A 22,720-nucleotide genomic window follows, 5' to 3' on the forward strand; every position below is an offset into this window, starting at 1 on the left:
GTCCCGAAAGCTTTTCCTTTGAAGTGGTTGAAAGCAGCTAGAACTTGACAAATACAGACCGACAGGAAATTGGGACACGCCGCTTGACAGTATTTCGCATACTCCCTTGGCCTGCATTCTGCCACTCCGTTGGCCTGCGATCGACCGCGATCTTTCGTTCTTGTGCTTCAAAGGAGACCGCGACTCACCGGCAATATGAGGCGTTGGACCATGCGATAACATTTTCTTTTGGAGTCAATCAAGGTTTCACATTCAGCTAAAGCCACAGTTCACTTCACTTCGTTTGAAAAGCATTGAGCGCCTCGCAAAACCTCACAGAAAGGCAAATAAAGTAGCACAGCGCAAAAATGCTCGGAGATCGTACCGGAGATTCATTTTTGTGTGCGTCTCAGTACGAATCAGCTGATTCCTTGGCGTCCACGCGCATGCCATAGGCGCATTCGAGCTTGCGCGCAAGTGTTGTGTGCGCGTTGCCACATCTTGATCAAATAGATGAAGTACATGTAAGTCACAGGCTAAACCGAAAACACGTTGGTTACTTATCCACAGGAGATAAACTACGCAATGCTCTCGATGCCGCCTACACAAAATCCGCCTGGTCAGCGGGCCACCATGTTACAATTTCTCCCGGAATGCTTCGCTAGCCGAACGTGCAAATGCCACAGCAGCACGTTGCCAGATTAATACCTCTCACTTTCGTCGTTTTTAGTAAGCAAAATCTCAGCTGGCAAACTTAAAATCGTTGTATCATGTCTGCCACTCTGTGTCGTACGGTTCCAATGCATTGGCTCAGCGGCGGGCTTTCTCTCTAGAGTCAGTATATTTTCTCTATGGCACACGGCACCGCATTCGTCCATCGCCCGTGAGATGTGTTATTTTTGCTCTTGCATTGTGACCGGGGTGTGGGCGGGAGAAGTCTTTGTTCGCGCCATGTCTGCGGTGTTTTCTTGGTTTCTTTTGCAGGTTCGCAGTTATAGCTCGGTCGACAGATAGCGGGACAGCAGACAAGCGTCATTTCATTGCTTGCTTTGAAGTATTGCGTCGGGGGGCGCATTGAACCAAAGCCTTGTTTGAACCTGACTTTGTTCTCCCCGAATTCATAGCCGTGTTTTGACCCGCGGGGACTGACACGTCGCTGCGAGACACCCGTCGTGCTTTTCGAGAACGTGAGCGCGGTTTTTTTCTTTCCCGGAAGTGTGAAGACTTTCCCTTCGAGGCTGGTCGGGGTGCAAGCGCGACATTTACGAGCTTTGCACGCACACACGAGTTTATTTATTTATTTATTTATTTATTAGTAATACCCTCAGGGCCAATGGCATTATAGAGGGGAGTGGGTACATTCATAAGAATAACAAAAAAAGCAGCGAGAGAAACACATATCAAACAAACATCTTATACAAAATTAGGCAAAACAAAAAGAAACACAGCAAGCAAGCATAACTGTACACAACAAGCAAGAATTACACAATGTTGACTATGGCATTTTTGAAAAGCATGTGATTTACAATGGTTGCTGTAGGAGAGGGAAGGCGATTCCATTCTAATGACGTACGAGGAATAAACGACTGAGAAAAAGCGGTCGTTCGGGTTGATGCAATACCGACTTTGTGAGCATGATCAAGCCGAGAAGAAACGTACAATGGAGGCAAAATGAGTTCTTCATGCAGATGTTGGTGATAAAATATTTTGTGGAACAACGAAAGTCGGGAAATTTTACGTCGAACTGCTAGGGATTGAAGGTTAAGGGTAGATTTCATTGTTGTTACGCTGGCGGTTCGGTTATAGTTAGACAGGTTGACAGGTTATAGTTAGTTATCGGGGCGCGGCATGGCAGGGCGAATGAAATATGAATGACTTGCCAAGGTGTACTGTAAAACACGCTTATGGGGCCGACGCCGCCTGTATTAACATTGCCTGGCGCGTCGCGCGCTTTACAATGGGAAGGGTAGGAACGCTTAGTTCATGCACTGATCCGCTATGTGGCGCGTGCCGGCGGACATCTCGCCTACGTCACTGCTCGTGAGTCGCGAACGCTGCACCCACTTCTACGACGTGTGTCTGTCAGCTTGCCTGTTGGGCTTCAAGGGCCGTTTCGCTTAAATCTTAGCCGCGACGGGGCGCTAGTTCTGTGGCGCACTGGGGATCTCGTTCAACGTGTCGCTCTCTTCATATTTGCTGTATTTTTCCAAAGATAAAGGCTGAAATAGTATAAGAACACACTGATTGTCGGGTAGACATATAGCTAACAGAAAAACGAGATTTTCGGATGGGCAGCCTGTATTACTGAATTTTTTATTTCTGGAGTATTTAAAGAAGAAAAAATTGCCTGCACGTTTTTTGTTCAGGCGCTCACTTCTACCATTACTTTCCATTAATATCACGTGCTTGACAACTTCAAAAAATTATAGGAAACAAAAGGATAAGCAGCTGGGATCCCGCCACGCTGTCCGGGCGCTTCTACAGTAGAGTCCTCAATTTTAGAAGTGCGTACCGATGCGGAGTGCGAACAGCGGGGTCAAAACAATACCTAAATGCGGAGGGGATAGAGGTGGGATGCCCCACTCAGAAAATTTCAGGGCCTGTGATCCGAGTAGATAAGCGCGCAAAGCCGGCATCAGCCTGCGGCCGCGCAAGAGATTTTGATTCGTGACAAAGGAAGTTTTATCAGTGACAGACTAAAACAGACAGGCATGGTGAAAAACAAGAAGGCGTAGGAGCGCCGCCTCGGGAACGCTAAACAATCTTTCCACTATTTTGCATAGTTTCCGAGAAGCGGCGCTGGCTGGCGGACACGAAAGCACGCTGGAAGGCTACGGAGCGCGGAAGGCTAGGAGAGAGCAACAGGAGAGTGGCTGTTGGGCAATTTTTCGCTCACGCGTTAGGCAATGTTTATACAGGCGGCGTTGATGGGGCTTAGTGCATCTGACACGGCAGAGCATATATTGGTTGGCGGTTCTAAACAGCCATTAAAACCTACGCTTGCCATAACTGTTGTGTAGTTTTCTGGTGTATTTCTGCCGTCCAGTAAAATTGTCAAAGCGCCGCATACATGTCCAGTTCTCATTACAGTGTAAAGTAATTTGAGAAGCACGCTTACGAGCATGCGGCGTGTATTTGCTGTTGCTTCTGCAATACATTTTACTCGGACATCTTTTGCGGCAGTCAAGCTGCCAGTTCTGATTTTACGATTCTCGTTCAATCGTCGAAGGCTTAGCTCACTATACAAAGCAGTGCAACACATTTCTATGTTAACAAAGGTACAGGTGCGCCAAAAATGTAACTATGCAGCTAAATGCCTCTCAGGTGTGGAAAAGTGCTCGTGTACTGAACATACAGAGAAGAACTGAACATATACAGGCTACAGTGATTTTTACATTGTATAATAATGTCATGTGCAGATAGCAATGCACAATGAAAAGCTGCAGCTGGTGTAGAGAAACCTTTGCTGCGTGTCTCGCCTGCTTTAAACATTTTGCGTTTCACAGCAGTGTACTTAGTGTTATGCTTTCTCCCATTAGTTTGCGCAGTGTAGTTTTCACGAACTACAAAGCGTTCAAGAGCAATACTTTCAGACACCAAAATAAGCAGGATGGACAAGCAAACAATGTTGCATTTTTGTGTTCTCTGTTGTCATGTGGCAGCCAGGAGTCAAGACGTATGAAGCCCATCCCACACATTGTGGACCACTTCAATAATAGGACAGTCTGTTGTGCATTCTTTCACAGGCTTTGTCAGCGTTATGAAGTCAGATGGCTCATTTATGACCAACGAGTCTAGGTGCCACAAAGAAGCAAAAGATACATCAGTGCACTATGACAATATAAACAACAATATTTAAATCAAACCAGTAAGTGCCCAGAGCAATCACAGGGCCCCTGCCCACACGGAGAGCCATTGTTAGCCAGTGCAAAGATGTCCACCCTATGATAGCGGATTTTGCACTGTTTCACTGCAGCTGCAGAGCCAGCAACAAATGCTGTAATGGCTGTCCAGAGAACAAGAACAAAATAAATCGCAACAAATAGATGTATGTTAGTGGCACGAGGTGGTGTTTACCTTCTTCTTTTTCCTCCTGCCCACTTTGCATCTCTTTTCTCCCGTACTGTTGTTTAAGCTTAGGCGCTAAGGGACGGTAAATTATCAGATGTAATTTTTAAAGAAACTGTCTGAACAATGACTGTTAAAAAACCGTGTGAAAGGTCTCTTTGTGTTCCAACCTAATTCGAAGCCCTGCACAAAAGCACACCCCATAGCACAGGTGTAGCTTTAATACGTTAAACCACATAACTTTTTTCATTCCTAAGATTGGTTTTGGGGACTTGCTTGAGTAGTGAATTGCGTGCGCGTTTCCTTCAAGCCACTCAGAATAGTTTTTTGACCTGCCAGTAGCCCAGAGACAAAGGCATGCTGCTGCTGTGCACAAGGTCACAGTTTTGATATTTGGCTGCAACACCTGTTTCTGATGGTGAAGTATTAAAAGGATTGTGTGCCTGCTATGTGCGTGTTAAAAAAAAAACTCCAGGTGGGCCAATCGAAAGCCGACTGCACTGAAATTTTGCACCGGCAAAATTTATATTAGACGTACAGTGCATATCACCAAACCAATTAGGACATTATTGGTAGCCCTGTGAAATGTCTTGATAATCAGTTGGAAAGGGGTTGCTGTTCATGAAAGGGGGCATAGATGCTACACTTGACAAAAAAGCGTGCTACTCGTGGTTAGGCTGCATTGCCGTCATTTTTTTATCAAATGGATCTGTTGTGTCTGAGATTCCAAAGTGGACAGGTGCCGCCACGTATTGAAATTCGCGCAACTACACGCGTGAGTTCCCCAGTGCTACGATGGGTGGCGCCACGTCCCCGGTGGGCACCTTTCGGGAGACAATCACGTGACCGTGTTTTTCCCCGCCAACTCTCTCGGCACGGTCTCCATCTTGTGCACCGCCAGTCATGTAAACCTCGGACGAATAAAGTAATTTGCAGTACTCAACAAAGTACTTAACATTGGCGACGAGGCGGATCACCCGCGGCAGGGAAACCCCCAGTGCATCCAGTAAGTCATGGCTGGCCGCCAGCATGATTTTTCGTCACGTTTAGAGGAGTTCACGGGCTCCAACTGGTCATCGTGGTTCGGCCGACTACAATTCTTCTTCGAGGCCAACGATGTGACCGACCCTGTCAAGCAACGTGCACATTTGCTTACACTGTGCGGTGCTCACATTTACGACGTGGTTTGTGCGCTACTTCAACCGAAGACGCCGGACCGAGTGAGCTATGCCGAGATCGTGGCCGCACTTCACGCGCACTACGACCCTCGCCCGTCGGAGGTCTACAGTCGTGCCATGTTTCAAAGGCGGGATCAGCTTCCAGCCGAGTCGGTGAACGACTACGTTGCGGCACTACGCAAGTTAGCTACGAGCTGCAATTTCGGCACGCTGCCGACGGCAACAGCACCCCCGGCGACGCAAGCTGGTGGAGCGGCATCAACACAGCAGGGAGCTACCGACTACAATCCAACGCTTCTGCCATTAGATGTAATGTCGCGGGATCGCTTTGTGTGTGGTCTCCGCGACGAGAACCTTCAACAGCGACTGTTCGCAGAGAAGGAGCTCACGTTTACAAAGGCCTACGATTTCGCTATTCAAGCGGAAAGCGCCGTCCAGCAACAACAAAAGATAAAAACTGATCACGCGAAAGTCAACAAGGCAGCAGCGCACGCCAGCGACAGCGCTAAGAACTCCAAGGCGCATTCTCAAGGACAACGCTGTTGGCGCTGCGATGGATCCCACAGTCCCAAGACATGTAAGTTCATCAAAACAACGTGCAATTACTGCCGGAAGCAAGGCCACATTGTTAAGGCTTGTATCTGAAGGAAGAAGGCTGAGAAAAAGACGTACCAGCGCAGCATTTCCTTAGGAACTTCACAGACTGCCAACGTGACGGAGCAAACCAAACCAGACGTTTCAACGCTCCATGATCTCTGTACCGTGGCAGACGGGTTCAACACCCCGAAGTTCACCCTGAAGCTTACAGTGCATGGCAAACCAGTGACTTTTGAGGTTGACTCCGGTGCAGCGTGTACCATGGTTAGCAGAGACACTTTTCAAACTGTGTGGCCAACGCACGCACCTACACTGCAGCAGGACGACATTCATCTACGCACCTGGTCAGGTCAGCACCTCCAAGTCATTGGAACAGCGACAGTTAATGTTGTTCACAAAAACGCGACTTGTCAACTACCACTTCTTGTTGTCCAAGGCACAGGATGCAGCTTGTTGGGACGCAACTCGTTTGACAAGCTGGGCATCGAGCTTCACGGCATTCACCAGACAACGGACGAAGGCATTTTGACCAAGCTGCTACGGAAGTATGATGACGTTTTTTGTGAAGACACCACGGGACACACAGGCCCACCAGTAAATCTGGAACTGAAGGAGGGGGCAAGCCCCAAGTTCTTCAAGGCACGGCCTGTGCCCTTTGCCATGCGCGCATCATCGGAGGCGCAGATTGACAAGTACGTAGAAGACGGTATTTGGGAGCCTGTCCAACACTCAGACTGGGCTACACCACTAGTATGGGTACGGAAAAAAGACGGAAGCTTGCGTGCCTGCGGTGACTACCGCTGTACCGTAAATGAGGCTGCGAAGAAGACTTCATACCCCTTGCCTACAACAAAGGAAGTGTTTAGCACTTTGAAGGGAGGGCAAGTTTTCAGCACCTTGGACTTGGCCCAAGCTTACACTCAACTTCACGTCAGTCCAGAGACAGCACAGATTCTCACAGTCAACACCACGAAGGGTCTGTACAAAGTTAACAGGCTTCCATTTGGCGTTTCAGCTGCTCCAGCAATTTTCCAACGCTTTATAGAGACAACCTTGAGCGGCTTGCCAGGAGTATGTGTTTACCTGGATGATATCATAGTGAGTGGAGCAACAGCGAAAGAGCACAAAGACCGTCTTGCGGCAGTTCTGGAGCGGCTGGCCCAGGCAAACCTTCGACTGTGCAAATCCAAGTGTCAGTTTGGTGTGGCTTAAGTCAACTTTCTTGGTCACAAGATTGATGCAGCAGGGATCCACACGTCAGATGACAAGGTTGAGGCCATCGTGAAGGCACCAGCACCCACAAGTAAGCAAACACTGCAGTCTTTTCTGGGCATGCTGGCCTTCTATGAACGCTTCCTGGAGCACCGCGCTACAGTGGCGTCAACACTGTACGAGCTGCTGGCGAAGGACAAAACTTGGAAATGGGAGCAGCGGCATCAAAAGGCATTTGATGAGCTCAAACAGTGCCTTTTGTCGAGGACTGTCTTGGCCCACTATGATGAAAGCAAGCCCCTCTTAATTTCATGTGATGCTTCGCCTTATGGCGTAGGTGCCGTGCTTGCTCAGCTGGACAGTCAAGGCAGAGAGGCACCAATTGCATTCGCATCCCGGACATTGGGTTCCACTGAGCGTAACTACGCGCAACTCGACCGGGAAGGACTTGCTGTAGTCTTTGCAGCCACTCATTTCCACAAGTACATTGTGGGCCGAGAAGTCACCTTTTTGACGGATCACCAGCCGTTACTCGGGATTCTTGGGCCACGAAAGCCTGTACCTGAGATGCTTTCGCCCAGGATGAAAAGGTGGTGCCTCAAACTCTCAGCGTACAACTACAACCTCCAGTATCGCGCCGGTAGTCGTCACCAGAATGCGGATGCGCTTAGCCGACTTCCACTGCCAGACCGCATTGAAGAACCTTACTCACCTGGAGACATCCTAATGTTTGAGGCGTTACCGCGACCACCATTGACAGCTGACGTTGTATCCACACTCACTCAAGAGGACCCCATTCTTGCGGAAGTCTTTTCAGCAGTACAGAATGGCACCGTGCAGCGATTACAGGGAGACAGGTTCACTCCATACCGAAGAAGAGCTACCGAACTTGCTATCCATCGAGGATGCATTAGCTGGGGCTCAAGAGTTGTCATACCTGCGGCAGCTCGAGAACAGGCCATGTCCTTGGTTCACGCGGGACATCGTGGAATTGTAGCCACGAAGGCTTGTGCGCGCAGTTACCTTTGGTGGCCTGGCTTGGACGCCGAGATTGAAACAACTGTCAAGTCATGTAAGCAGTGCCAGCGCACCCAGAGCGATCCCAAGAAGGCTCCAGTTCCAATTTGGACGCAGCCGACGACACCATGGCACACCTTGCATGTGGACTTCGCTGGTCCGGTGGAGGGACATACCTTTTTGGTCGTCGTCGACGCTTTCACCAAGTGGTTGGAGGTGCGACCAGTGAACAGCCCGACATCGACAGCAGTCATCAGTGTTCTGCGTTCTCTGTTCGCCACGTTCGGTATACCGCGTAAAGTTGTGTCGGACAATGGGACTGAGTTTGTGTCTTCGGAGATACAAGGCTTCTACAAAAGAAACGGCATTCGGAGTGTAACGTCCGCCCCATACCACCCTGCTACGAATGGGCAAGCAGAACGTTATGTAGGAGAACTGAAGAGGGCGCTCGCAAGAGAACCATCCGGTTCGCTCAACGTTCACTTGTCGCGTTTTCTGTTCAGGCAGCATACCACTGTGCATCAGTCGACAGGCATAACACCCGCTAAGGCTATGTTTGGGAGGGAGCTACCAAGCCAGTTGGACCTAGTCAACGCATCTGAAGGACAAGAGATGACACAAGCTGAGCTACCCCAAAGCCGTACACTCGTTGAAGGAGAAGCAGTATGGGTCAGGCAGTTCAGCAAAGCCAGCAGGGGGCCCGACTGGACAGAAGGAACTCTGGTTAAGAGGATCGGTCACCGATCCTGGCTTGTGCAGTGTGCAGGAAGAACGGTAAGACGCCATCTGAACCAGCTCAGGAAGCGTGCCGGGGAACTGACCCTGGACAGACAAGCCTCAGCGACACTCACATGGGGCATGGACAGTAATCCTTGATTGATTGTGGGGTTTTTAACGCGCCGACGCAACGCAGGCGATGCGCGCCGTAGTGGAGGGCTCCGGATTAATTTTGACCACCTGGGGATCTTTATCGTGCGCCGAAATCTCGTACACACGGGCGTTTTTGCTTTTCGCCTCCATCAGAAAAGCAGCCGCCGCGGCCGGGAATCGAACCCGCGACCTTGTGCTCAGCAGCGCAACGCCTTAGCCACTGAGCCACCGCGGCTGGTATGGACAGTAATCCAACGGGAAACACACTAGCGAAGCCATCATCACGTCAACCGGAATCTGGCACACCAAAACGTCCAGCCCGGATTACACGACAGCCTACATGGTACAAGGCATCCTTCTAAGGGGGGAAAAGTGTTGTGTCTGAGATTACAAAGTGGACAGGTGCCGCCGCGTATTGAAATTCGCGCAACTACACGCGTGAGTTCCCCAGTGCTACGATGGGTGGCGCCACGTCCCCGGTGGGCACCTTTCGGGAGACAAATACGTGACCGTGTTTTTCCCCGCCAACTCTCTCGGCACGGTCTCCATCTTGTGCACCGCCAGTCATGTAAACCTCGGACGAATAAAGTAATTTGCAGTACTCAACAAAGTACTTAACAGGCTCCTAGCAGGTACAATGCCAATGCCAAAATATGTTATCTTTGTAATCCGGCAGCATTGAGCGGTGATAATTACCGAAAAATGACGCAGGCTACTCACTAGTGATGTTTGCTTCGGAAAAAGGGTAACTTTATTCTAGCACAGCCTATTTTTGAAGGTCCCTCGCGTGTAAACAAGGAAACCTGGCACTTTCAGCGAGTTTCCAGCAGTTTCAGATTCATTTTTGTGTTGCAAAATTCAAATTTCGCACTAGTACGGAGTTACCTAACTTCAAGCTGATTTGCTATGGCGCTTCCGTCGCCCGCTACTGTTGCTCGAAACCAGAACGCCACTAGTGCTTACACTTTACCCACACCCTAGTTCTGCCATAACAGCTTCAGCTTTAGGTCTAAGAATAACACCAAGTCATCGGATATCGAAGAAGAGACAGAATAAACTTTTATTAAATCGAGGAAATGCTTCACAGAGGCGTCCTCATTCCAGGATGCCTTGAGCTCAGGCCGCGTCGACAGCCCTTTTGATTAGGCGCAGCTGATATTCGAGGCCGGAGCTGACTACGGCTCTCCCAAAGCTCCGTGGAAAGGTCTGGGGGGTCTGGGGCAGATTTGTCACAGCCACCCGCTATGTGTCTGAGTGTTTCACGTTCGATCTCCACCGAAGTGACAAAGTGAAGAAAAGTTCAGACAAACAGAACGCTTCAAATTTCCCTTGAACACTGCCATCCGTTCATGAGCCAGTTTCTGTTCCGTACGGGGGTATTTCCGGAGGTCTAACGTTGCATCTTAGTAGAACCAGAGTGCTTGAATGCTACTGGTTACGAAACGTCGGCGCTCGTTTCATTTAGGGAGCGCGGGCGCCACTACAGGCGCCAGCGCCGCACGAAGGGCATCCAGCCGCCGCGCGTGCGGCATATTGGCCAGCTCTTGGTGTGCAAACGCCCGCTGCTCTTGGTATCTGCGCGCTGATAAAGTGTGCTTTTTTGTAGTAGTTAGGGATGAATAGACCAGTCAATGTGTATATCACCTGCCTTCAATGGGGTTATATTTTTCCTAGTAAATTACCGTAGACCTCGGCCGCGAATGGCAACGGCTTCTTCGTCCTCTGGCACAACCGCGGCGCCGTCGCGTTTACGGATTCGTAAATCTCTATTGTTTCTTTTCTTAACGCATATGTTGTAAATACCACACATATGGTTGTTCGGTAGTCACGGACTGCTGCGGGCCTATCGATAATGCAATAAAAGAAACTGAACGAAACCAAGTACGCGTCGTTCAGACTACGCTAATAATGAATCCGTTGATTGCTCTGGAATGCACAGAACGCTAAAAGAGATAGCCCAATAGTATTGTCGTTAAAAAGAGTTGGTACGTACTTGAGAACATCTAAAACGATGCAGAAACGCGAAAGATCATAACACGAAGGAGATATATGTTGCACTGTGTGTCTTTACGCTTTCACGCTTCGCAATCCTTGCAAAAAAAAGAAGCGAAAAAGAAACAACAAAACTAATTTTCTCACACCCAACAAAATTTCCAATTTATCGAAGGGAGGCAAAAGATCAGGTCCAGCGTACAAAAAGTTATTTTTTTTGCGCTGCGATGTGAAGCGCAGCCAAGAACGTAGCCAAGAACGACGTAAAGTTTTTTTGAACAAAGTTTATTTAAGCGACGTCCTGCTCCACAAAAGTCTATAATGAAACACAAACATCGAAGAAGCAGTCCGCATTGCGACATACAGATGAACGTCTTTAAAGTGAGTGGCGCAGCGTTTGCTAAGCATGCATTACTCTCGGAACGTTGTAAATTTCAGATCCATGAAAATAGGTTCGACAACATTGCCGAATAAACAAAAAATCAAGTTAGCAACAAGGTGACGGCCTTTCAATATCAAAAAATTAATGCCTGACGGGATGTACGAAAATAAGAGCAAGCGGGCGCTCTGGATGAAACGTCAGATAAGAAAATCGGAAGCAGTCTCGCGCGGTTACAAAACAAACGAAACAAACCCGACGAAATATTTCCCGGAAATATGAAAAGTAAAAGCACAAGAACGTCCCAAATCTTTTTTTTTTACATGCGAGCATGAGGGCAAGGTAACACAAGTTTGCAAACAGGTAATAAAGCACCGCTACTACATGACTGATCTGACAAAAATCCGGCTTTAAGTTATAGTCTTGTACACTCCTTCTGACAAGTGCCCCCTAGTCTCCTCCACGCCCCGCCATGTACTATAAGTTTATATTATTCTCTGTGTGTCCTTGCGTGTTCTCTTCCTGTGTTTCGTGTATGTCCCTACAATCTCTCTGCTGTCACTTTTTGTCTCTGTTGTCGTCTTCTTTTCGTTTGTTTGTTTTTCTTTCCAATCCTTGTCTATTTATTCAACGCGTTTTACGCTCCCTCTACCCCCTCAGTGGCGGGCTAGCAGGCGCACCTGCGTAAGGGTCTCTACCTTTCTGCCTAGCCGTGCACGCCACTGGGTGGGCACACTGACTTTGCAAATAAAATTATTATTAATATTATTATTAAAAGGGTACATTGCTTTTTTCATTCTCACAAACAGTGCATTCCCACAAACTATCACACAATTATAATCGATGCTGTCATCTCCCGTTTCTTGCCCTGGAATGGCGCGCCTCCATTTCTTACGCAGCTCTCCGTCTCTCGGTGAAAAGAACAAGGAAACACTTTCTCTTGTATCGTTGTATATGGAACGACATCTCGGGAAGCAACTCGTGTTCGGCATCGTCGTTGCACTACCAAAGTCGCCTCACAACTGCGCGAGATTAAGGTTAGATTTTTTCCACGCAAAAAACAAACACAACTCGCCGCGTCTCCGCCGTTCCATCCTGCGCAACGCCGCCCGAGGAGTAACCTCAGTGATATGGTGGCGCCACTGCGCGGCGGCCAAACGAGCATATGAAGCTCTCCCATTGAGTTACGGAGCAGTTTCGTGACCAGTAAAGCATTGAAGGACTCTGGTAGAATTGTCTATTCTGACAAAGTCTCCATCACGCTTGATATTGTTCCTTTTCGAAAATGTTAGGTGGCGCTGCAATGTAGGAGGCTCGTAGTGATGAACTCTTTTTATAGCGCGACAGCTATTGGGCGAAAACTTGCTAGACATGATTCTAGCGCATGAAACAGCAATTGAAAATTTTTACAGGTAAGTGACGATCAAAACGTCAACCAGTATCCACCACCGAGTTTGGTTTTGAACTCCAAGTTCATTTCTTCTCATTGCTTGCTTGCCTTGAATCTTGTGCTGGCCGTAATTATTGACGAGGTATTTCGAAATCACGTGAGGACAAATTGGTGCCTTTAATAACGTCAAAGCCCCACATTTATTTCAGAGAACCATGGAAACTTGCGAAATTTCAAATAGAGGTTGGGCTGCACCACAAAGCGCGGGCACCTCGCGTGCTAACATTTTTGTTGAAACCTGAAAAATTGTTCCGAGCAAATCAATTTTTTGGACATGTTTTTGAGATGTTTATCTACAAAATGTATATTCAACATTTTTTCTACCTTAATGGTTTGTAATACACAAATTTCCTTTTTTTAATTTTGTGCGATGCCTGGGCAAAAATATTGAATTCGGTACTTTTTTGCAACCATTATTTATGAAAACATTGTTATAAGTAGTGTTGTTGGAAAGGGTGTTGAATAACCTGCATTTTATGCTACTGCAAAAGTATGCCTAATCTGTATTTTTAGCACAGAAAAAATGTTTTCTTAGACCCTTAAAATCAATGAATTTCCCGCAGTAACAAAAGAGGTAACTGTCTGGCTTAAGCTTGGAGATGTAGGGCAGATATGATTTTTTTTAGTTTTTAACAAATATTTTCCCTTATGTATTGTGTGCCAGGCCAATCAGTCCAGCAGCAGGGGAGGAAGGAACTTCTGCAGTTCCGATAGTTCTGTTTAATAAAAATTTCGGAATAAACTAGAAAAACACCTAAATAACCCAGCTTGTTTGCAAAGAAACCTGTTACCCTTCTGAGAAAAACACTATTGAATCTTAGCTACATGTAGTAGGTGTGCAGTCTATGCTCGTTACAGCGGATCTGGGAACCACAGACTTCCGGTTACAACATACCATTTCAGTTTGTTTGTTTGATATCCATGCATTTTAGGTGGAATCCAGTCCGCTCATAATGTTTATAGCAGACTATCGGCTACAACACACGAAATTACGACCGAAAATTGTTTTTACTCAGTGGTAATATAGTGAACTTTCCCGATGCCAAAGCCCGATATGCTTTTTTTGTTTATTTTGGAAACTAAACAGCTGTCTGGCAATATTGTTGGTGTAGAACAGGTAGGGAGTTGGTGCAGTTTACCAGTTACCAGTCATTGGTAGTTTACCAAGCCAGTGCCAGTGGCCTTTTTTTGTGCGACCAGCGGCAGGCTAGCGAATTTCACTGTTGGATAAACTAAGATAAATGTATCGTACATGGCGAGAAACAGGGCAGCATCGCCAGAAGTACGGACGTGTCTAAGCAGTCGGCGCGCTGCACAGCCAAGAACTAGGCTGCCGTCAAAAACACGTGCCCGGTGATATTCAAGAACTGTGGCAGACGAAGTGGCCCACCTAAAGGTCGAGTCTGCCGCAGTGATAGTTTTTTATGTGAAGATCGGCATTTATTATTACCACGCGCGCATATTTCCCGTTATGTTCGATGATAGAGGTAAGAAATGCCTTAAGGAGGGGGATGGTTCCCATATGTGGTGTGCAATCTGCCACTGGCCATGCGGAGTCCACCTGGTCTAATTTCCGATTTAAGAGCTGTCCTTCATCAGAATATTTCATATGAGCTGTTTTATTGACCAAACTAAGATCATTAAAATTCGTGAGCGTCGTTAGAAAACGTCTATCAGTTTCGTGTTGACTGACACTGCCTGACACAGGCTTAGTCAGATGCCAGTTGTTTCACGAATGATTTTGCGTAAACCTGCTATTTGAACAGTGGCGTATAGCCAGAATATTATGTCGGTGGAGGGGGGATTGTACTAATGCCTTCCCCTATGTGACTGTGTGTATATATAGGACGTCATCAGTACATTTTCTACATGCTTCCCCAAAAGAAAGTGAATGAACCATCTATCATTAAGTGCAACTTTTGGGGGGTGTTTTACCCCCCTTACCCTCCTGGCTATTCCAGTGCTAGTCACAAAAGGTTTAAAAAGAGCGTGGCTAATTCTGCTGGCCGTGACTGATTTTTATAGTTGGTAAGTAATTGCTTATCACATTTCTGCTTTATTTGGTCAGCTTAGCGTGCGTCTCTATGTGCTTCACCGTATGTGCTAGGCTTTATCCAAGCGCCGGTGCTAACCTACGAAAACAGCGTTGACGATTCTTTTCTTCTACCTGAACTCTGTGCAGAGATGCTGCAGGTGTGTAGAAAGAACTAATGTCTGTGACATCTATATGCAGTACTAGCCAAAGTTTCCACTTTACACTCATATACTCTCCCACCCCACCCCGTCAAGTTCGGGTACTGCATTCTTCTTAAAAAGTACACGTTTTTTACCGGGTTAAGAGGGTTCACTGTAACAGGTGTAGACTTAATTTCAAAGAGTGGTTCATGTGCTCATATCTTCACAACTAAAACGGTGCCCAAAATAGGTTGTAGACCATTGTATGTAAAATATTTCAGGCTTGGCTCTAGACATTAAATTTCTGTTATGTCCTAATAGCTTGTAGAATACCATGAAACATAAATATAAGCATGATAAATCATCACTTTTTTTTCCAGGCAGCTGTTTGGCATCAATCAAGCAACATGGACGAAGTGGAAAGGTGGCAAAGGCGCGAACGGCTGTGGATTCCAAGATCCTCAGGCAGACCCAGCGGCTGCGGGCTAGCGTGTTAATTTGGAGGTGGGTATCTTACTTAGTTCATATGTATATCAATGTGGCAAACACGTTTAACATTGTAATTTTCATGCTCATAAGCTAATATTACTCGCTCGTGTCAAGATAATATGGCAAATTAAGTAAATTTTGAATACATACTATATGCAAAGCATGTCATGGTCAGGGGCACGTCCCTCCCTTGTCGTTGTTGCTGTCGCGCCGTCCACCCCCACTGCACTTGCTCGGCTTGCTGAACGCCCGGTGGTGTCTTAGCCGTTTATGGCTCCTGGAGCGACACTGTTGCCGGTGTCTTCCTCGGCCGGCACGAGACGAGCACGCTTCCCCTTTACGGGCTCCTGGAGCGACAGTGTTGCCGGTATCTTTGTGGGACAGTAGGAGACGAGCACACTTGACGCGCCTTCGAAGTGTCATGGTCGTCGGTAGCAGCGTGCGTTGGCGAGTCCCGGCGGGTCGTGATTACAAGCAGCCCACAACCATCCGTGAAACGTGCTTCGACCTCATCTTCAGCAACTTTAGGGTTCATCTACTACAACAGCCCTTGAATTTACATTTAACAGACCATGAGGCGGTTATAATCAAAGCGTAACGTCAACCACGGCTTGATGTCACCTACGTTGAACATGATGATGATAATCATCATCATCACCAGCCTATCTACGCCCACTGCAGGGCAAAGGCTTATCCCATTATTCTCCAATTACCTCGGTCGTGCGCCAACTGTGGCCAATTTATCCCCGCAAACTTCTTGATCTCATCTGCCTATCTAACTTTCTGCCGCCCCCTAAAACGCTTGCCTTCTCTAATCATCCACTCTGTTACCCTTAATGACCACCGGTTATCTTGCCTTGGCATTACATGCCCTGCCCACGTCCATTTATTCTTCCTAATTTCTACTAATATGTCTTTACACCAGTTTGCTCCCTGACCCACTCCGCTCACCACCGTCTGCTCTAATAAATGTTTCGTCTCTCTCTCTGTCTGACACCGTTCCTTATAGGTATTTTACTGCTCTCTCTATGGAGGATGATGGTAGCTGTAGACCCATTGTAGATATCCTCTAGTATTCTTATATAATGCTCATCTACCCCGTGGTTCCGTAATGCCTGAATGACTGCTAGGGTTTCTACCGAGTCAAATGCTTTCTCATAATCTATAAAGGCTATATATAGGCGTTCAGTATACTCAGCGCACCTCTCTATCACCTGATTGATCGTGTAAATATGGTCCATTGTTGAATAACCTTTACGGAACCCTGCTTGTTCTTTAGGTTGACTGAAATCTAAGGTTGCAGAAATTCGGTTAGCGATAAGCTTGGTAAATACCTTGTAGACGACTGACAGTAAGCTGATCGGCCTGTAATTTTTCAAGTCCTTCATGTCTCCTTTCTTATGGATTAGGATGATGTTCGCGTTCTTCCAAGATTCCGGTACCATTGCGGTCATTAGGCATTGCGTATACAGGTTTGCCAGTTTTTCAAGTATAATTTCTCCGCCATCCTTCAAGAGGTCTGCTGTTATCTGATCCTCACCAGGTGCTTTGCCCCCTTTCATTTCTTTCAAAGCCTTCCTTACTTCTTCGGTCGTTACTGGTGGGATGTCTATCTCCTCTGAACTACTGTCTCGTTCGGCATTATCCTCTATGTCCCGGCTACTGTACAGATCTCTATAGAACTCCTGGGCCACTGTGACTATTTTATCCCTATTTTTTGATGACATTGCCTTGCTTATCCTTAAGTGCATACATCTGATTTTTCTCCACGCCAAGACGTCTCTTCACTGATTTCAGGCTACCTCCGTTCTTTACAGCGTATTCGATCCTCTCCATATTATACTTCCGTATGTCAGCTGTCTTACGCTTAGTGATTAACTTCGAGAACTCGGCTTGTTCTATTCTGTCAGCTGCGGTATAGATTCTCATGGCATGCCGTTTCCTGCTTATATCTTTCGTCTCCTGCGAAAGTTTACCAGTATCCTGTCTAGCCATAGTGCCCCCGACTTCTACTGCACACTCCGTGATAATGCGTGTAATGTTGTCGCTGGCTTCCTTTGTCGTAAGCTCGGCTTCCTCGTTAAGGGTGGAATATCGGTTCTGTAGCGCGATCCTGAATTCTTATACTTTACGTCTTATTGTTAGCTCATTTATCGGTTTCTTTCGTACTAGCTTGTTCCGGTCCCTCCTCAAATCTAGCCTAATTCGAGATCTTACCATACGGTGGTCACTGCACCTTACCCTTCCGAGCACTTCCACATCCTGTACGACGCCAGGGGTATCGCATAATATGAAGTCTATTTCATTTTTGTGCTCCCCATTCGGGCTCCTCCAGGTCCACTTACGACTCTGGTATTCATTATGCGTAGGTTATTCTGTTCTGCAAACTCGACTAGTATGTCCCCCCTGCTATTTCTACAGCCCAGACCATAGTTCCCAACGGCCTTGTCTCCAGCCTGATTCTCGCCTATTTTAGCATTGAATATGATGATGATAAGACCTAAATAAAGACAACCTCAATACACGTATAACGTCTCTTTCTCTCTATCTCTCTCTTCAATGCCTCTCCACTCTAACACCGCCACCCCCTCTAATAAAATCACACCATCTTCACATGAGGAAACCCTGAGTAGTATGCGAAACAGCCATGGGGTCAACGCAATTTCCAATTTCGTAGTTCCGGTAAGTGAAAAGTGTGGTAGTTACCACGGAAACCAAACGGTAAGTATAGCGGTAGCTACGTACCTCAACCTCATTAAAACGACGAACTGAAAACTAATCGGCACTTGAATCAACCCCATGCCTGCTTCGCATACTACTCAGGGTTCCCCTTCGGCAAGATGGTGTAAATTTTTGTTAAATGTTTGCACAACCAGTTACAGAAGACAAGCCGTCTGGATCTCATGTGTTGTTCTGTCTTGACATGCATCAACTTATTGCATTAAGATACATTTTTTGATGGCACTGTAAGATAATTTTCATGGGACAAAATGAGCATGTTTACTTCTGCACTTGGATGAGAGATCTGCAATTGGTTTTGTGGAAAGTCGTGATGTCGTCCGCATGTGGAGACGTCTTTGAAAATGCACTTTCTGCTCTGTGTTTACAAAGCTCATGATTTTTGGCGCTGTGATCAAAAGAAAAAAAGCAACACAGCAGAGGTCAGTGTTGGAGAAGTAATGATTTATGTCTCTGTTTTGGTAAACTACTGGCCAAACCTCTTATACCCAATCTAGATCAACATATAATAACCATAAACAAACTTTTTTCTTTGAAAAAAGGGCTAAATGGGGTGATGGCAAAAAAGGCACAGGCCATGTTCTTTAGCTAGTCAGCCAACTTGCTCATTTTGTATTATGTTTTGTGCAGCATCTGCAGCAATAAACCAGCTAAATCACGAAACAGGTAAATTATCAAAACAATGTTGCGGATATGACTGAAAAATTTTAGCAGTTCCACTTAACCCTTTAACCCGCAGATCAAATATACTGTAGACCCAAGAAAAAACAGTTTCTGTTCAAAACACACGTCTAACGTAAGCTTTTTTCGCTAAGTTTAGCGGCAACAGGCCACACGATCTTTATTCCAGTTGGTAAATAAGACGACAGAGGGCACCAGTTGATGCCTTGTTGAAAAAATTCAGCAGTTTGCTTTTTGCTGATGTTCCCCACCAAGACGGAATTCTGACTCGGGGTCCTAGCACTGCTACAAGGTAAGAAAATCAAGATTTTTTAATCGCGTGGAAGGAGGTATGAGGAACCCGCTACATGAATATCGTGGTGTTCTTTAGCTGAGACGCTAAGAAAGCAGCCCGTTACCGCGGTCCACAAAATTGTTGAGCTGCCAGGCAAGGGTTGAGGAACAACGCGCGTGCCGTATGAAGGGTTTGGCTGCTGCAAAAATCGGTTCGGGCGCTTTTATAATTGTAGTCATTGGCGGCTGTAATAATTTTATCGCAGATAAAGACGGATAAAGCTATTTCGCGGGCAGCAAGAGCCATGACTACTTAGCAGTTTTTCGCCATCAAAGCTTTTGGCTGCGAATGTGGTATGTTTGAGAGTGTAACGTCGCGAGGGGATGCGATCTTTTTCTTTGCAGGAATGAACAGACATCTTCTATTGAACGCGACGAACAGACAGGGAGGGTGCGCTTGTTATGCAGCATCCAAGTGACTCTGAACTTCACTATAATGATGATGACAAGTGATGAAACTGTGCACGTGGACACCTCAGAAGCTCCACCAAGCCACGGCGATGGCGTGACCAGTAGCCCTGATCGCTCGGCCAGAACCAGTCTGGAGCGATGGAAATGATCATTGTCGACTAGTAGCTCCTACCCTCCATCAAAGAAAGCGAAAGGTGGCAATCGCGTCCTCCTGCCCGTTTCGGACGATGAAGATGATGATTGCTATAAAGGTGGCACTTTCCGCTTTCGCGTATTCCTTCGACGTTAGCATAGTAAACTCTCGGCTTCTCTGCAGGGCGGACTGCTTTGCCCTAAACGAAAAAAATATGCCTCTGAAAGATTTTCGCGTTTCTGTTTGCAACTCGCTGAAATCAGTGAACGAAGTTTTCGTACCATGCCCAGTTGGAAGACCTTGCATGAAAGCCCTGCAGCTTTCTGTCCCCAAGAAGAAACACGCAATGCCTTCTGATAATGCCCGTTACGATAACGTCCGCCACTGTCTAGTTGCAGCTCTATAACTTGCCTTTGGTTCTCCGTCGCACGTATAAAACCACACAAGAGGTCACTTCGCTATGTGCCGCAATGGCGTCTCTGGACTCAAGTGTGATAAATGCGCTGTTTTCCCCTGCCAGAAGAGTGGAAACGACTGCTTTCTGAATTTTCAAGTCCGCTAATATTGTTTTGAGAGCTGATAAAAAAATCACCAGAGAAAATGCGTTAAAAAGATCCATAAATAAAAAAATTTTAAGCCCCACCTTTTTACTGTTAAATGGCAGATCAATTGTTGACCCCCTCTATCTTTTTAGTTTTTATGATACATCATGAAACTTCTTTTGTTGGTTCTCTGGTTGCTCTAAAGAAGACATAAACCGGTAAAAAATTTTGCATGGTGTGGTTTCGTCTTGCCATTTAAAGGGTTAATGCAGTAAATTACGAATTCACGGGTTCGATTCCCAGCCGCAGCCGCCGCTTTTCTCATGGAAGCATAAAGCAAAAACGCTCGTGTGTACGAGATATCGGCGCACGAAAAATATCCCAGGTCGTCAAAATAATCCGGAGCCATTCACTACGGCGCGCCTCATCGCCTGCGTTGCGTTGGCTCGTTAAACCCTGCAATCAATTAAAGTACATTTTGCACCCTAGCAGCCACACTCTAGTCTCCAATAGCCTGTGATGCTTAAAGCTTTTGCCTTGCAACAAATGCCGTTTTCTGGGCTAACTGCATTTGTGCACGGTCCATTTTACACAGACATTGGTAACAGCTGTACACCTTATTTGCTTATTTTGATGCACTTTATTCGTTCCGCATTCAGCTGTGTAGCCCTAATAATGTAGCCTTATTAGGATAACGTGCTTGGTGAGCATGATAGGCATCAAAACAAGCATAACAAAACTTCGTTTTTCTTGCTGGTGTTACACATTTAAGGTCCCTTTATTTTGTAATCAAGTGCAAGCAACACACAGTTTCCAGAACATGGAAGTAAAATATGGATAGAGAGGAGTTCAGGCTAATCACTTTCTCCCAAAGGGAACTCCATGACCACGGGGCTCCATTTAAGGTGTCTTGTAGCTAAATGAAATGCTTGTTAAACATACCGTAAGATGCACCGGCTACGTTTTCAATCTGGCTCTGCAGCCAGGCAGGCAGGCTGCCAGCAACAAGTTACAGCAAGGCCACCAATGAAACAGAGATTGGGCTAAAACAAGCATGTAGTTAAATTTCTAGGCGCTATGGCGTGCTGCACCATTGTGGGCATTGTATGCGTATAAGGCATGATCACTCAAGTATTTCGAAAATACTTGGACACTGAAGTGATTTGTAAACATTGCGGGATTAAAGCGCAAGTTGTAGTCTGGAGTCTGTATACCACGTTTCGAGTCTCGCTGCGTTTACATGATTTTATTGACTAGAAAAATCAATTTAAATTGCTGTCCTGCTCTCTGCATCCTGACCCATTTTCTGTTGCATTTCGCATAACGCCACAAAAAGGTGTCTTGGCTTGCCTGCGCTACTGCACTGCTCGCCAACCCTCCGACCGAGTCAGTCGACTAAGCGTTTAGTCCGCCGGTTGCCGACGGGTTGTCACAGTTCGTTCGCTGATTCGAAACTAAGCCACGACAAAGTTGTGAAGTGAAGAATGTACCTTTAAGCTTAGCAATGACACGTTTGTGAAGAAAAAAATGTGAATTTAATTGGTTAGTTTGTATACTGTATCAAGCTCTAAATCCAGGTCCCTCCATGCAAGTGGTGCGCAAGCGCACATGAGACGTTTCGCTGACTGGCATGCCAGTAGGAATATCTAAGACCAATTAAAGGGGGAGAAGAGTAAGCGAAGTAAATAAAATAAAAAGAAAATTTTACAGTACACCATGCAACTAGGGTGCACGAAGCACAGTTTCGCGCTGGGTTAGTTTTTCACAGTTGTCAGCAGCGTGACGACACATCTGAATGCTCTTTTGGCTAAGCAATGCAATCACTAGACAGGAGATATTGTGGGAATTTGGGGGAACAAGAAATAATCACCTAAGGTACTTGAAATGGTAAGACTGAATAAAAATGTGATATGGCCAGACATTAGATACGTCATATTTGAAACTTCGGCAGCGTTGTCTCGTTGCCGAGTGGTTTGGAGCTCAAAGTGTGTGTTTTGCAAGTCGCAAGTTCGAATTCCCAAAAGTGCAGGCATTTCTTTTTCTTTTTTTTCTTTTGATTTCTTTGTTTTTTGCCTATGTTCTGTAGAGAGAGAGAGAGAGAGAGAGAGAAATACTTTATTTATGGCCAGCAGGGAGTGGCAGGTCGGGATGCGCAGAGCCTCCACATCCCACCCACGTTCACGACGTCTTCGGGACTAGGCCCCGCCGACGTCGGCGTGAGCGGTGCGCGAAAGGTACTCGGGAGTTCCTGCCTTTCCCCCCCCCCCGTCTGCGGCTCGCTCCGCTTCTGCCTTGCGAGAGCAGCCTCGAGCTGCTGGACGGCTAGATTTTGTGCTTCAAGGTCCGTCGAATATACGGCACTCGTTATGGTGTCCGGCAGCCGGCCGTAGAGGTCGGCAGCTTGCACAGGGTGTACTGCACAGTCCCACAGGATGTGGGCCAGAGTGGCGCGATGTTGCCTGCACAGACTACATA

The 22,720-nt window shown here is 46.7% G+C and overlaps 1 long non-coding RNA gene across 1 annotated transcript; it reads left to right on the plus strand.

The window, feature by feature from the left end:
* The first annotated feature begins 1,036 nt into the window (after nucleotides 1-1,036).
* On the plus strand, nucleotides 1,037-19,757 carry LOC144173665 (uncharacterized). The gene is made up of 3 exons (XR_013323351.1): nucleotides 1,037-1,166; nucleotides 15,298-15,421; nucleotides 19,505-19,757. It is a non-coding gene; the product is annotated as an uncharacterized LOC144173665 (long non-coding RNA).
* Nucleotides 19,758-22,720: the final 2,963 nt, after the last annotated feature.

Source organism: Haemaphysalis longicornis, unplaced genomic scaffold (genome assembly GCF_048455015.1).
Source record: "Haemaphysalis longicornis isolate Haplotype H1 unplaced genomic scaffold, Haemaphysalis longicornis Haplotype H1 scaffold_3, whole genome shotgun sequence".
Lineage (NCBI taxonomy): Eukaryota > Metazoa > Arthropoda > Arachnida > Ixodida > Ixodidae > Haemaphysalis > Haemaphysalis longicornis.